Source organism: Artemia sp. Qi Xiang Cuo, chromosome 15 (assembly GCF_049724085.1).
Source record: "Artemia sp. Qi Xiang Cuo chromosome 15, ASM4972408v1, whole genome shotgun sequence".
NCBI classification, from domain to species: domain Eukaryota; kingdom Metazoa; phylum Arthropoda; class Branchiopoda; order Anostraca; family Artemiidae; genus Artemia; species Artemia sp. Qi Xiang Cuo.
In genome coordinates this window covers 50,922,494-50,937,177 of record NC_142808.1, presented here as the reverse complement: position 1 = coordinate 50,937,177, position 14,684 = coordinate 50,922,494, and the positions used below count along the sequence as shown (strand labels likewise).

The 14,684-nt window shown below is 35.0% G+C and overlaps 1 protein-coding gene across 1 annotated transcript in view; it reads right to left on the bottom strand.

Annotated features, from left to right (window-relative positions):
* LOC148943817 (putative nuclear hormone receptor HR3) overlaps positions 1–12,204 on the bottom strand; it is a 115,763-nt gene extending 103,559 nt beyond the window's left edge. Inside the window, exon 1 of the mRNA XM_089101068.1 lies at positions 12,145–12,204. The gene's annotated coding sequence lies outside the window, so the exon portion shown is untranslated. The remainder of the gene's footprint in view (positions 1–12,144) is intronic.
* Between the last annotated feature and the right edge of the window lie 2,480 nt (positions 12,205–14,684).

Below are 14,684 nucleotides of genomic sequence, written 5' to 3'. Positions count from 1 at the left end.
AATATTTCTGAAGCACTAATTGATAGAGCGCTACAAACATCAGAATTTACTTTAGAAGACAAGTTATGTCATGGGAAGATGTTTTTGAAATCCCCCTTCCCCCCAAACTCAAAATTTTCCAAAATTTTGCTTTAGAAGGTTTTTTAAATATTTATAAAGTGCTAAGAAAGAGAGCATTACAAACATCAGAATCAACTTTAGAGGACAATTTATGTCATGGGAAGAGGTTTTTGAAATCCCCCTTCGCCCCAAACTCAAAATTTTCAAAAATTCTACTTTAGAAGCTTTTAAAATATTTCTAAACCGCTAAGACATAGAGTGCTAAAAGCATCAGAATTGACTTTAGAGGACACTTTATGTCATGGGGAGATGTTTTTGAAATCCCCCTTCCCCCCAAACTCAAAATTGACTAAAATTCTACTCTAGAAGCTTTTTCAATATTTCCAAAGCACTAACAGATAGCACGCTAAAAATATCCGAATCGACTTTAGAGGCCAAATTTATTCTACAATAATTCCCCCTTCCCCCCAAACTCAAAATTTTTTTGAAATCACCCTTCACCCCAAATTCAAAATTTCCAAAATTCTACTTTAGAAGCTTTTTTAAATATTCCTAAAGCGCTAAGACATAGAGCGCTACAAACGTCAGAATCGACTTTAGAGGACAAGTTATGTCATGGGAAGGTGTCTTTGAAATCCCCCTTTGCCCCAAACTCAAAATTCTACTCTAGAAGCTTTTTAAATATTTCTAAGGCACTTATAGATAGCGTGCTACAAACATCAGAATCGACTTTAGAGGCCAAATTAATTCTACAATAATTCCCCCTTCCCCCCAAACTCAAATTTTTTTTGAAATCCCCCTTCACCCCAAATTCATAATTTCGAAAATTCTACTTTAGAAGCTTTTTTAAATATTTCTAAAGCGCTAAGACATAGAGTGCTACAAACATCGGAATCGACTTCAGAGGACAAGTTATGTCATGGGAAGGTGTCTTTGAAATCCCCCTTTGCCCCAAACTCAAAATTCTACTCTAGAAGCTTTTTAAATATTTCTAAGGCACTGATAGATAGCGTGCTACAAACATCAGAATCGACTTTAGAGGTCAAATTAATTCTAAAATAATTCCCCCTTCCCCCCAAACTCAAAATTTTTTTGAAATTCCCCTTAGTCTCAAGCTCAAAATTTTCCAAAAATCCACTTTAGAAGCTTTTTTAAATATTTCTAAAGTGCCATGACATAGAGTGCTACAAATATCAGAATCAACTTTAGAGGACAAGTTATGTCATGGGAAGATGTTTTTGAAATACCCATTACCCATTGAAATTTTGACACAACAACATTTTACCTTAATTGTCAGTTATCAGTTTCTTTTTCTATGGATTTAGTTCTGAAAATGCAATTTCAGTTTTTTGAGCAGAATTTTAAGCCATATCATTGTTCTATTTCCAAAATTTTGGAAATGTATTCACATATATTTAAAACCTTATAAGTTGGGATTGAGCAAAGTTTTGAAGCTGAAAACAATTTTGTTGTATTTCATTTAAACAGAAGATCTATTTTGCAAGGTTCCATTGCTATAACTCACAAATTTTTAAAGGCCATTCAAAGTTTTTGAAATCCCCCTTACCATTAATCCCATTTCCCCTTCATACTCTAAAATCTGGTTGATAATCTGAAATTTGAAAAGCCTTATTTTCCACGGGGTATTTTTTTTTTGGGGGGGGGGAGGGGGATTTTCGGTGAGGGTATTTCCTGTGGGGACATAAAACATATTCAAATAGCTTAATCCTATGATGTTGAAAAATTTTGCTTTTCTTTTTTACATCCACAATTTAAAATATGTTAAAAATACTGGAACTTATGTAAAAATTTTCTTTCTAGGGTGGAAAGGTCAGCTGCAAGGGGATTTGATAGCAGGAGGAGGGGCAGGGTGGGGTGGTGGTCAGCAACCTGCTCGTGGTGCCCCTGCTTATACTAATTTTGCATTTTGTTGCAACATGTTGCACTGGAATCATACTCAAAAATCTGGTTGATAATTTGCCAGTCTAAAAAATTTGTCTGAGTTTTGTAAAAGGGGGAAAGAAAGCCTAAAAGTCAAAGATTTTAATAAAACTCATACCATCAACTTTGTGGTTCTTGGCAAATACCTGCAGGAAAATCCCCCCAGAAAATACTTCCCCGCGGAAAATACCTCCCCCCCCCCCACGGGAAAAACACTCACAGAAAATCCCCTGCCCCCCAAAAAATACCTCCATGGAAAATAAGGCTTTTCAAATTATCAACCAGATTTTACAGTATAAAGGTGTAATGGGATAAATGGTAAGGAGGATTTCAAAAACTTTGAATGACCTTTAAAAAACTGTGTGTTATAGCAATGTAACCTTTCAAAATAGATCTTCTGTTTAAATGAAGTACAAAAAAATTATTTCAGCTTCAAAACTTTGTTCAATCCTAACTTATAAGGTTTTAAATATATGCAAATACATTTGCTAAATTTTGGAAATAAAACATTGATATGGCTTAAAATTCTGCTCAAATCATTTTCAGAACTAAAGCCAGAGAAAAAGAAACTGATAACTGAAAATTAAGGTAAAATGTTGTTTTGTCAAAATTTCAATGGGTAATGGGTGTTTCAAAAACATCTTCCATAACTTGTCCTCTAAAGTCGATTCTGATGTTTGTAGCGCTCTATGTCTTAGCGCTTTAGAAATATTTAAAAAAGCTTCTAAAGTAGAATTCTGGGAAATTTTGAGTTTGGGGCAAAGAGTTTCGAAAAAATTTTGAGTTGGGGGGGGGGGGAAGGTTGAATTATTGTAGAATTAATTTGGCCTCTAAAGTCAATTCTGATTTTTTTAGCAAGAAGAATTTTTGAAAATTTTGAGTTTAGGGGGAAAGGGGATTTCAAAAACATCTTCCCATGACATAACTTGTCCTCTAAAGTCGATTCTGATGTTTGTAGCGCTCTATGTCTTAGCACTTTAGAAAAATTTAGAAAAGCTTCTAAAGTAGAATTTTGAAAATTTTTGAGTTTGGGGTGAAGGGGGATTTCAAAAACATCTTCCCATGACATAACTTATCCTCTAAAGTCGATTCTGATGTTTGTAGTGCTCTATATCTTACTGCTTTAGAAATATTTAAAAAGCTTCTAAAGTAGATTTTTGGAAAATTTTGAGTTTGGGGCGAAGGGGGATTTCAAACACGTCTCCCCGTGACATAAATTGTCCTCTTAATTTAATTCTGATATTTGTCGCACTCTATGTCTTAGCACTTTAGAAATATTTAAAAAAGTTTGTAAAGTAAAATTTTGGGGAATTTTGAGTATGGGGCTAAGGGGAATTTCAGAACCATCTTCCCATGACATAAATTGCTCTCTAAAGTCGATTTTGATGTTTGTAGCGCTCTATGTCTTAGCGCTTTAGAAATATTTAAAAAAACTTCTAAAGTAGAATTTTGAGTTTGAAGCAAAGGGGGATTTCCAAAAAAATTTGAGTTTGGGGGGAAAGGGGCATTATTGTAGAATTAATTTGGCCTCTTAAGTTGATTCTGATGTTTTTAGCATGCTATCTGTTAGTGCTTTGGAAATATATAAAAAGCTTCTACAGTAGAATTTTAGAAAATTTTGAGTTTGGGGGGAAGGGGGATTTCAAAAACATCTCCCATGACATAACTTGTCCTCTAAAGTTGATTCTGATGTTTGTAGGACTCTATGTCTTAGCGCTTTAGAAATATTTAAAAAAGCCTTTAAAGTAGAATTTAGGAAAATTTTGAGTTTGGGGCGAAGGGGATTTAAAAAACATCTTCCCATAGTATATCTTGCCCTCTAAAGTCGATTCTGATGTTTGTAGTCGTCGATGTCTTAGTGCTTTAGAAATATTTTAAAAAGCTGCTAAAGTAGAATTTTGGAAATTTTTGAGTTTGGGGTGAAGGGGGATTTCAAAAAATTTGAGTTTGGGGGGAGGGGGAATTATTGTAGAATTAATTAGGCCTCTAAAGTTGTTTCTGATGTTTTTAGTGCACTATCTATTAGTCCTTTGGAAATATTTAAAAAGCTTCTAGAGTAGAATTTTAGAAAATTTTGAATTTGGGGGGAAGGGGGATTTCAAAAACATCTCCCCATGACATAACTTGTCCTCTAAAGTCGATTCTGATGTTTGCACTATATGTCTTAGCGCTTTAGAAATATTTAAAAAAGCTTCTAAAGTAAAATTTTGGAAAATATTGAGTTTGAGGGGAAGGGGGATTTCAAAAACATCTTCCCATAACATAATTTGTCGTTTGAAGTGGATTCTGATATTTGTAGTGCTCTATCTACTAGTCCTTTAGAAATATTTAATAAGCTTCTTAAGTAGAATTTTAGAAATTTTTGAGTTTTGGGGAGGGGGGATTTCAAAAATATCTTCCCATGTCATAACTTTTCTTCTAAAGTCAATTCTGATGTTTGTAGCGCTCTATCAATTAGTGCTTCAAAAATATTTAAAAAGGTTCATGAGAGCATGGACCTATAAAAATAAAAACATCTCATAATATATATATATATATATATATATATATATATATATATATATATATATATATATATATATATATATATATATATATATTCAAGACTATATACTCCTGAATTCAGTTTGTTTGATTTACCTTAGCTGTAGTGCATTTGTTAAAAGCACCTACTGCCAATTTTTGTTAAACCAGGAACAGTATTGTTTTTTGTTTTCTCTTTATGTCATGTTGTTAGCTTAGAAATTATTCTGAGGAAAAGTTACTTGCCAGATAGATGGCTAACAAAAGTGTTTATAGGGTAAGTTTGTTTCTAGCTAGTTGGATAAAGAAAGTATTGTTGGGGAAAAGTTGCTAGTCAACTAGTTGGAAAATAAATTGTTTTCTGGGGCAATGCTTGTTTCCAGCTAGTTGGCAAAATTAACTGTTGCTGGGGAGAAGTTATTTGTCAACTAGTTGGAAAAATAAAGTTTTGCTGGGGAGAAGTGACTCATCAACTAGTTGGAAAATGATTTTTTTTTTTTTGGGGGGGGGGGCAATGTTTCTTTCCAGCTAGTTGGCAAAATTAAGTTTTGCTGGGGAGAAGTTATTAGTCAACTAGTTCGAAAAGGAAAGTTTTGCTGGGGCAACATTTATTGTCAACTAGTTGAAAAATTTAAGTGTTGCTGCAGAGAAGTTATTAGTCAACTAGTTGGAAAAATTAAGTTTTGCTGGGGAGAAGTTATTATCCAAATTAATTAAAATTATTTTATTATTAGTTGTTTACTAGTATGTTTATTTGTTTATTAGTATTTGTTTATTAGTTATTATCAAAAATTAATTAAAAATTCTAAAAATGAGACAAAATTATTCTTCCAGAAAAGAAACAGACAGATAAATGAAGGAACATACACAATTACGTCCATTAAATGCAAGATAGAAATGAACAAAACTTCAAATATACTTCCATTTTCTTTAAACAGATAGGCTAGGAGGAATAACCGTCCAAGCTTTGACAAATTCAATCTCACTTTTGGGACCAGGTATAAGACTAATTATTCTGGGAATTAAAACAAAAAATCCCTGGCTTCAAAGCCTAATATATTACTCAAAATATATCTCACAAAATGAGGGAGAAAGGGAGAGAGACAGAAGTTGTAACACAATGGTAACAATAGGGACATCCACCACATGGCTAATATGGGAGTAAATGTCATTTGTGATGCAAATGGATATTATATTTAGATTGAGGATGCAATTCTAGTTATAGCCTATATTTGCACATGAGGGGGTGGGGGTATATATAATGTAATTGTATGGGTTCTAGAAAATCCATGAGTTTCTTAGAAAAACTTGAAAAACAAGGAAAGAAGTGAAGATAAAGGCTCTCCCCCTGCAAAATGTGTCAACTAGGATTATTCTGCATATTGTCGAGTAGGAATTGTTTTCTTAATATGTTTCCCTATGTCCAACTGGACTCCTAGGCTTAAAATACTGATTGGTCTGTTGGCTAATTCAAAGATTTGTATATATATATACACTGTCAAGTTAGCCATCTGGTGGTATCCTGTAACAATAGTGATAATTAAATTTGAAAAAACCCTATATTATTAACATATTTTATGCAATTTAGAATAAATTCTAACTATTATTAGTCAACTAGTTGGAAAACGAGTTGTTTTGTGGGGCAATGTTTCTTTCCAGCTAGTTCGCAAAATTAAGTTTTGCTGGGGAGAAATTATTAGTCAACTAGTGGGAAAAATTTAGCCATCAAGTGGTATCCTGTAACAATAGTGATAATTAAATTTGAAAAAAACCCTAGATTATTAACATAATTTATGCAATTCAGAATAAATTCTAACTATTATTAGACTAGTCAACTAGTTGGAAAACGAGTTGTTTTCTGGGGCAATGTTTGAGTTTGGGGGGAAAGGGGAATTATTGTAGAATTAATTTGGCCTCTAAAGTCAATTCTGATGTTTTTAGTATTCTATCTGTTAGTGCTTTGGAAATATTTAAAAAGCTTCTAGAGTAGAATTTTAGAAAATTTTGAGTCTGGGGGGAAGCGGGATTTCAAAAAAATTTTTCTATAACATAACTTGTCCTCTAAAATCAATTCTCATGTTTGTAGTGCTCTATCTCTTATTAACTTAGAGATATTTTAAAGCGGCTTACTAAGTAGATTTTTTGATGATTTTGTGTTTTGGGCGAAGGGGGACTTAATAAAAACTTTCCAGGACAATAACTTGTCCGCTAAAGTCGATTCTGATGTTTTTAGCGCCCTATGTCTTAGCGCTTTATAAATATTTAAAAAAGCTTTTAAGGTAGAATTTTGGAAATTTTTGAGTTTGGGGCAAAGGGGGATTTCAAAAAATTTGAGTTTGGGGGGAGGGGGAATTATTGTAGAATTAATTAGGCCTCTAAAGTTGTTTCTGATGTTTTTAATGCACTATCTGTTAGTGCTTTGGAAATATTTAAAAAGCTTCTAGAGTAGAATTTTAGAAAATTTTGAGTTTGGGGGGAAGGGGGATTTCAAAAACATCTCCCCATGACATAACTTGTCCTCTAAAGTCGATTCTGATGTTTGCACTATATGATCTTAGCGCTTTAGAAATATTTAAAAAAGCTTCTAAAGTAAAATTTTGGAAAATATTGAGTTTGAGGGGAAGGGGGATTTCAAAAACATCTTCCCATAACATAATTTGTCATTTGAAGTGGATTCTGATATTTGTAGTGCTCTATCTACTAGTGCTATAGAAATATTTAAAAAGCTTCTGGCTTTTAAAAACATAATTTGTTGTTTGAAGTGGATTCTGATATTTGTAGTGCTCTATCTACTAGTGCTTTAGAAATAGCCTATTTAAAAAGCTTCTTAAGTAGAATTTTAGAAATTTTTTAGTTTTGGGGAGGGGGATATATGTAGGGATAGAGGGGGGATAGGGGGATTATATGTAGGGGGCAGGATTGGAGGTAGGTACTTCAAAGTACCTTCCCAAGACATACCTTAGTATGTAGATCCATCCCTGAAAGTGTCATTTTCCTAACCCAACCCCTTTCCTAGATAGCCAAAAGTAATTAAAGTAGAATTTTACCCAGAATGTTTGAAATGATTACAAAAGGTGCCCTACAATAGATAGAAACATCAAAACTTCTACCTGGAGGCACAATGCACCAAAACAATGCTTGACTGTTTAAATCTAAAAATAAAACACAGTACAAAAAATACATACTTGGTTATTCAAATCAAATCACAAAATGTTCGAGCATAAACTAAACTGCTAAAAATTTTAATAAATGGTGTAATCCAACCTACCTGATATTTTTAATATATCATTTCTTCTTTGACGTTACCATCAATAATAGTCGAAATCCTTAAATAAAAAATGTGGAAAAGAAATCTTCTGTTTTCAAATTTAGCCGCAGTTGCTCTGGTGATTTGGGCACAATTTATTGTTTTTTTATGACCAAGGCACAGTGTGGCCAGATCGTGAACAAAAAAGTAAGCCGCAGCCTTTGAAAAACAAGCCAAAAATAAGCCAGACAATTTTTTGCCCAAAATCTAACTTTACTTTTAATGGTGTCCAAGTTTTGACGGCCGTTTTATAGAAATACTCACCACTATTCAGGTCCTTTGATCCTACTGGCATTATCCACCTTTCAATTCGGTCCCTGGTTTGCGGAAGTTCAGTTCCAGTGTAGAGATTATTTTGAGGCTGCATTTAGTAGAATTGCGATAAACCGCTACCCCATGTGGAACTCTAGAGACTTTACAGAAATTCCCGCGCGCTATGTTCAGAAAATGCTCGACCGTGCTTACTTTCCTGTCCAACAGTTCGGGGAAAAATATTGACAAGGACGCCCACCGGCTCGATTTCTCCTGTGTTAGTTCGAGCACTGTCCGTGTGTGCGCTGCAATTTCTGTATCCCATAATTTCACTGAGTCAGACCTCCGATTACTATAATGATACTCTGTGACCCAATGCAGCACAACTTAAAACGCCTGCCCCAGGCCCTGGGGGGTAGTGAGGACACCTGAATTTTTGCTATCTGACTTTTGAGCAATTTTTAACATAAAGGCTATCTCAAAATTTTTATTGGATGTATTTGGAGAAAAGGAGCATGGGGGGAGGGGGGCTAGTTGCCCTCCAATCTCTTTTTACTCTAAAAAAATGAACTAGAACTTTCAATTTCCAATCAAATGAGCCATCTCTGAAGTTTTTACAAGCATCCCTTCAATAAGAGCCATATATTCCCCAGAGCGTAACTTACAACACCTGCCCCTGGGCCCTGGGGGGCTGGGTTGACCCTGGAGTTTTTGTTATATGATCTTTCAACTATTTAAAAAAAAGCTATCTCAAAGTTCTTATCGTATAGGTTTGAGGAAAAAATGGAATGGAGGGGAGGGGGGGCTAGGTGCCCTCCAATCTCTTTTGACGCTTAAAACTGAACTAGAACTTTCAATTTCCAATTAAATGAGCCCTCTTTGAAGTGAATATGAGCATCCCTTCCCTAAGAACCACATATGCCCATAGGGTACAACTTACAATGCCTGGCCTGGGGGGTTGTGTTGGCGCCAGAATTTTTTCTAAATAATCTTTGAACATTTTTATTGAATCCCTTTAAAATTTGTCTTGGATGCATCAGGAAAAAAAGAGGTTTGGGGGGGGGGAGCTGGCTACCCTCCAAAATCTTGTTTTTCTTAAAAATTTACCTATAACATTAAATTTACCAACAAATGAGCCCTCTCTGAAGTTTATATGAGTATTCCTTCCATTAGGCCTACTGCCCCAAACCTCCCCCCCCCCGGGAAAAATTCATATATCTTTCTCAATAACAAATACTTTATATAAACAATGGACAACTTTCATAACTTAAATACCTTTCTCCAGGGGTTTTGTGGGGTCAAGTTTCACTTGTAGTTATGTTATTTTAACTGATTATATCTTTTAAAAATCAATATTTTCCTGGTTAATTTTTATTATAAGCACAACCTGCATGAGAAGACTGGAAGAGAGTATGGAGGAGTTGAATTCGAATTTAATTGGAGATGAATCATCCCAGGGTTAAACTAGAATTCCTCCCCTCAAAATAGGAACAAATTGAATCCCAAACTGTAATCTGTGATTTCAAACAGCTCTTAAAAAGGGAATTTAATGGATTATGCCCAAGTATATGTTGATCTATCTTTAAGTGAAGAGGGATGTGGAAGTGGATGCTTTTTAAAAGAGCTCAGCCTATGCATTGTGAAAAAACACAAGGCAGGGACCAGCACACTAACAGCTGAAGTAGCTGCAATCAATTTGTGCTTAGAGACCCTAATTAAACTGAAACAGAGCAATTAACATATAGTAATATTCTCTGACTCTAAATCTGCTCTCTATATCCTATGAAACACTAACTTTGAAACACTGGGCATAGGCCTATATCAAACCAAAGAAAACCTAAGCAGCCTTGGAAGATTAGGCTTTGTTACTAAATTTCAATAGATACCTAGTCATCTAGGTAAAGAAGGAAATGAAAAAGCAGACAAGATAGCAAAGCAAGAAGCAAAAGGCCAAATGGTACCAGTGAAATCTCTAACAATAAGGGATACAATTAGATTATTACTAAAAACATTGCTTGAATTAAAGCCACCAAATTTATCCGCCTTTCCAACCAGTATACAATCAGTCTTGTCCAGATGCCTGTGTTCATATACAGTTAATTTCAACCACCACTCTCCTTCATACAAAATAAAGCAGCCAAATGGAGAAGTTGCCAATAGCCCATTTTGCAGGTACTAAAAAACACAGAAGAAACCCCTGAGCATATACTATTGAATTGTAAAATACTGGAAAGAAAACTGTCAATGGATCTAAATCTACAACACCATATATAGTAGGTCAAAATACGCTGACTATATTGAATTAGATAAACCCTACTATGATGTTACCTCACATTATTAGCTAATAGCTGATTTACATCTTTCATATTCATCCACATTTTGAATATTAATAAGCAGTGTTTACAACAAGGCAGTTTACTATAACAGTAACATAATTTTTACAACAAGAGAAACTATGTAGTAAGGGATTATCTCATTCAGTAAAAAATTGAATTCTCCCAAGAAGAAGTGCATAAACTTGTCATGAGAAAAGAAGAACAAATTAAAGATTTGGATCTATTGTCAACCCAGCCCCGAAAGAAGAGAGGTCAATGATCTGATTTTCCGGACACTTGCCTTGATTGTCTACAGTTGATTGATTAAATTTAATATAACAATGAACCTTGTTTATTTCAAAATCTGAAAGGTTTTTTTCTAAATAACAAAACTATAGGATAACTTCCATAGTTGCTGTCTGTTAAAGGTAATGTCTCATGTTTAATTATCAATGTTGTGGTCAAGATTTGTAGACTATTGGCCAAGATTGATAATTCTGTAAATTAGTAGTGGTCAAGATTAAAGTCTCAGCTGCCAGGTAAAGAACATACTGCATTCTAATCAGAGATACAGCTCAGATTAGGCAGTGACTAATCACTAGGAGTCTTACCCTATAGGCCTAGGCTACAGCAACAGTAACAAAGAAATCAGACATCAAAGCAAGGGTAACTCATCTACTTATCCTGCTCCTGTACTTAGATATCTCTTTCTGATATTTTCATTAGTATTATATGGTACTTTATTACATATTAGCTATTAGCCTATATTATATATAACTAATTTCTCTAGTATTTAACTATAGGCTAATACATTGGGAAAATTGAATAAAAGTGAGTCTGAAACAAGATTGATTGCTTCAGGTTTGCTTATGTCACAAGCTGATGCTCATCACTGCTAAAAATGGGGTTGCAAACCAGTCATGTACACCAGCTATTTTTCTGTGGCATGTATCCAATTTGCTGGTAGCCAATGCATTGAGGTACTCACCTCAATGCATTAGGTACCCCCCTATACCAGTTAGGGATTAATTGTTTTATGTACAACCATCAACATATAATGTACTCCTTCACCACTGTAGTAGTGTACCACAGGTTCTGTACCTCAGAATTTGATACCTACATCTAACCAAATGTACTACTCCATATATAGCATAGCAGGACTTACTCCATATATAGCGTAGTAGGACCTATGCCATGTTTACTGTAGTACTGATTGTGGGGTGTAGCACTCAAATTCTTAGGTACAGATCCTGTGGTGTACTACTGCAGGGGTGAAGTAGTACATTATGTTGATGGTAGTACATAAAACAATTAATATCCCCAAATGCCCCATAACGATTTTCACTTTTGCATGTATTCTGAGAAAACCAATGACCAATTTGCTTCTTCCTTTGAGCATATTTAAACTGAAGTGATGCAAAGAAAACCTCAAATATAAATAAATATATTTTCTCAGAATAGGCCTAGACAAAAAGTGAAAACGGGTATGGGGGTACCCAATATATCGGGGGCAGTACCCAATGCATTGGGGTGTGTACCCAGTCGGCTAGGCTGTGTACCCAATCTGTTTGTACAGAGATACAAACCACAGAAAATAGCTAGTGTACATGACGACAGCGTGACGACTCCTGGACGACTCACATGAACTAAACAGTTAAACAGGATCTGTAGATGTTAGACATGTCTGTTATGAGTTTGATTCCTGGCTTTATTCTGTACTAATAAGTAACAGCTAATATACTGTACCTTCAGCTGTAGTTCAACCCCATGACTTAATGGCTAATGCTTTTTATGCTGTTGTTACGAAGCCACGTTTCTCTTAGGATTTGAAAACTTCACCGCAGTGCCGCGGTTAGTTTCGTATTTTGACCATAGAGTTAAAACGTGATTTTGACCTTTCGTGAGCATTCGTTCGTTCGTTCGTTCGAAAATCGGATGAATTGCCAAATAATTTAAATTCTTCCCGAAAAAGTAAATCACGCCAAGAAATAAGCCAGCTCAAAATAAAAATAGCCAAGTTTTAAGCCACAAGCCAGTTCCAAAAATTTTCACGCCAGTCGTCAACAAAATAAGCCAGTTTGGCGTAAAATAAGCCAATCTGGCCACACTGCCAAGGCACTTCGTACAGAAGAAATTGTCGTTGAAACTTTGAGAAGAGCTCAGTCATTGCAACAGCAACAACAACCGTACAAGAAAATCGAAATATATTTTCTTGATTATTATCGCTTCTAATCAGTAGTTGTACCAAACCTATCCTGCTCAAGTCATCCTCAGGGCTATACTGTGGTGTTAATCCTTCCCATAGTATAGTGCAGACGGTTTGATATCATCTATTTTCCCTTCTTATTTTAGTTTTATATTTGTGTTTAAAGCTTTTTCCAATAGGCAATGTTCAGAAGTCCTCCAAAAAAAACGTCCCCCCAGATCCCAAATCAAATTCCATAGTGAAAGATACCCATCCTGGCTGGTCAAGCACATTATCTGAAAGTTCTAATGATAGCTCCAATTCGGAGAATAGGACAATGATAACTGTAGGTCCTAATGCAAACATAAATGATGATAATGGGTTTCAAGAGGTCCTCTCTAGAAGCTCTAAAAAAAGGAAAAAAATCTCCCCAATTAAAAGCATTTACCCTCTCCCAGCCCAAGATCCTCCCACCAAAAACATACGAAATTACCATAAAATTACTCCCACTACCCCCTTTGAAATAAAAATGATCACTGCAATAAGAGTTGCAATTTTTAAATTGCTAAAATCAATGTTCTCTCTTAACATTAACCGTGATGGATCTCTGCTTATAGCTGTAGAAGATCAGAAATCAGCAGATACAATAATTAACCTTAAATCCCTTCTGAATATCCCAATTATTGCATCTAATTGGAACCCAAAACAATCACCAACAAAAATTGTAGTTTATAATGTTCCCCCAGAGATATCTACTCAGGAGTTAAAAGAAGGCCTCTCAGATAGGGCTTGAAACACAATCCCAGTTGAGGATGTTACCCAACTTGGAAAACCTAATTCTACTGTCCTAAAAACTAGTATCTCCTTCTTATTCACACTAAAGGATAAAATTGATATCCCAGAAAAATTATTCCTATTTGGGCAAATCAAACCACACAAGGAATACAAACCTAAGCCTATTCAGTGTCAGAAGTGTTTCAAACTGGGACACACGACAAACAAATGCAATGAAATTCTCCAAGAGTGTAGTAATTGTAAATCTTTCCATCCTAAAGAGCTGACAACTTGCAAAAACACCCAGCCTACATGCATCAATTGCAAAGGTCCTCATGAATCTACACATAAATCATTATGCCCTGCATACAAGAAAAGAGCTCTAACACTCCAAATATCAACAGAGAAGGCCATCCCATACCCCTTTGCAGCAATGGAAGCAAATGCTGCCCAACAATCCCAAATAACGCCTGTAATGAAACCAACCACAACCCCCAAGTCAAATGCCCCAAATGCATCAAGCACCACCATATAAAACAACATCTTCTAAGCCCCCTAGCTCAAATCCCTATCAGAAGGAATCACCAAGCCAGCAAGCCTTGTTTTCCGTTGAGATGAGGCCAGCCTGGCCCTCCCTCCCAAAGAAGAAACAAACCAGAAACCCTACCAGGACTCAATCCCTTCACCACCCAACCGGATGCACTACCAAAAATGCAATCCCCAAATATCTGCTTATTCATTCTAAACTGTACTGCAGTTCAGGCCATGAACATACATCAACTACAGAAAACAAAAATTATTGCAGAATTGGCAAAAATCTACATCCCAGATGATATGCTCATTCAAGCAAAAAAAGATCTTGCTTTACTTTTAACAAAGCTGAACATTGATACACAGTCATATGAAGAATAAATCAACAATACAACATTTATCAATACTCCAATGGAATGTAAGATCACTCACAGAAAATAAGCTAAATGAACTAATATCATTTATGAATAATAATTCCATTAATATTGCTTGCCTCCAGGAAACTCATTTAACCCAAAATCAACAAATTAAGTCTCTGGGATACACTATCCTGAGAAAGGATAGATCTTCAGAGAGAAAAGGAGGTGGTGTAGCTTTATTAGTTAATAATAATATAAATTTTGTGGCATCAATTTTCCAGATTTTGAAAATGATGTTGATGTAATTGGTATAAGTGTTTGGCTGAATAATTTAAAAACCTACATAATAAGCTTTTATAACCCTAATGGCCAAACTTCAGATGCCAAGGATTTCTTTAATTATATAAATAATTCTAATATGTTAAAAAACATCATTA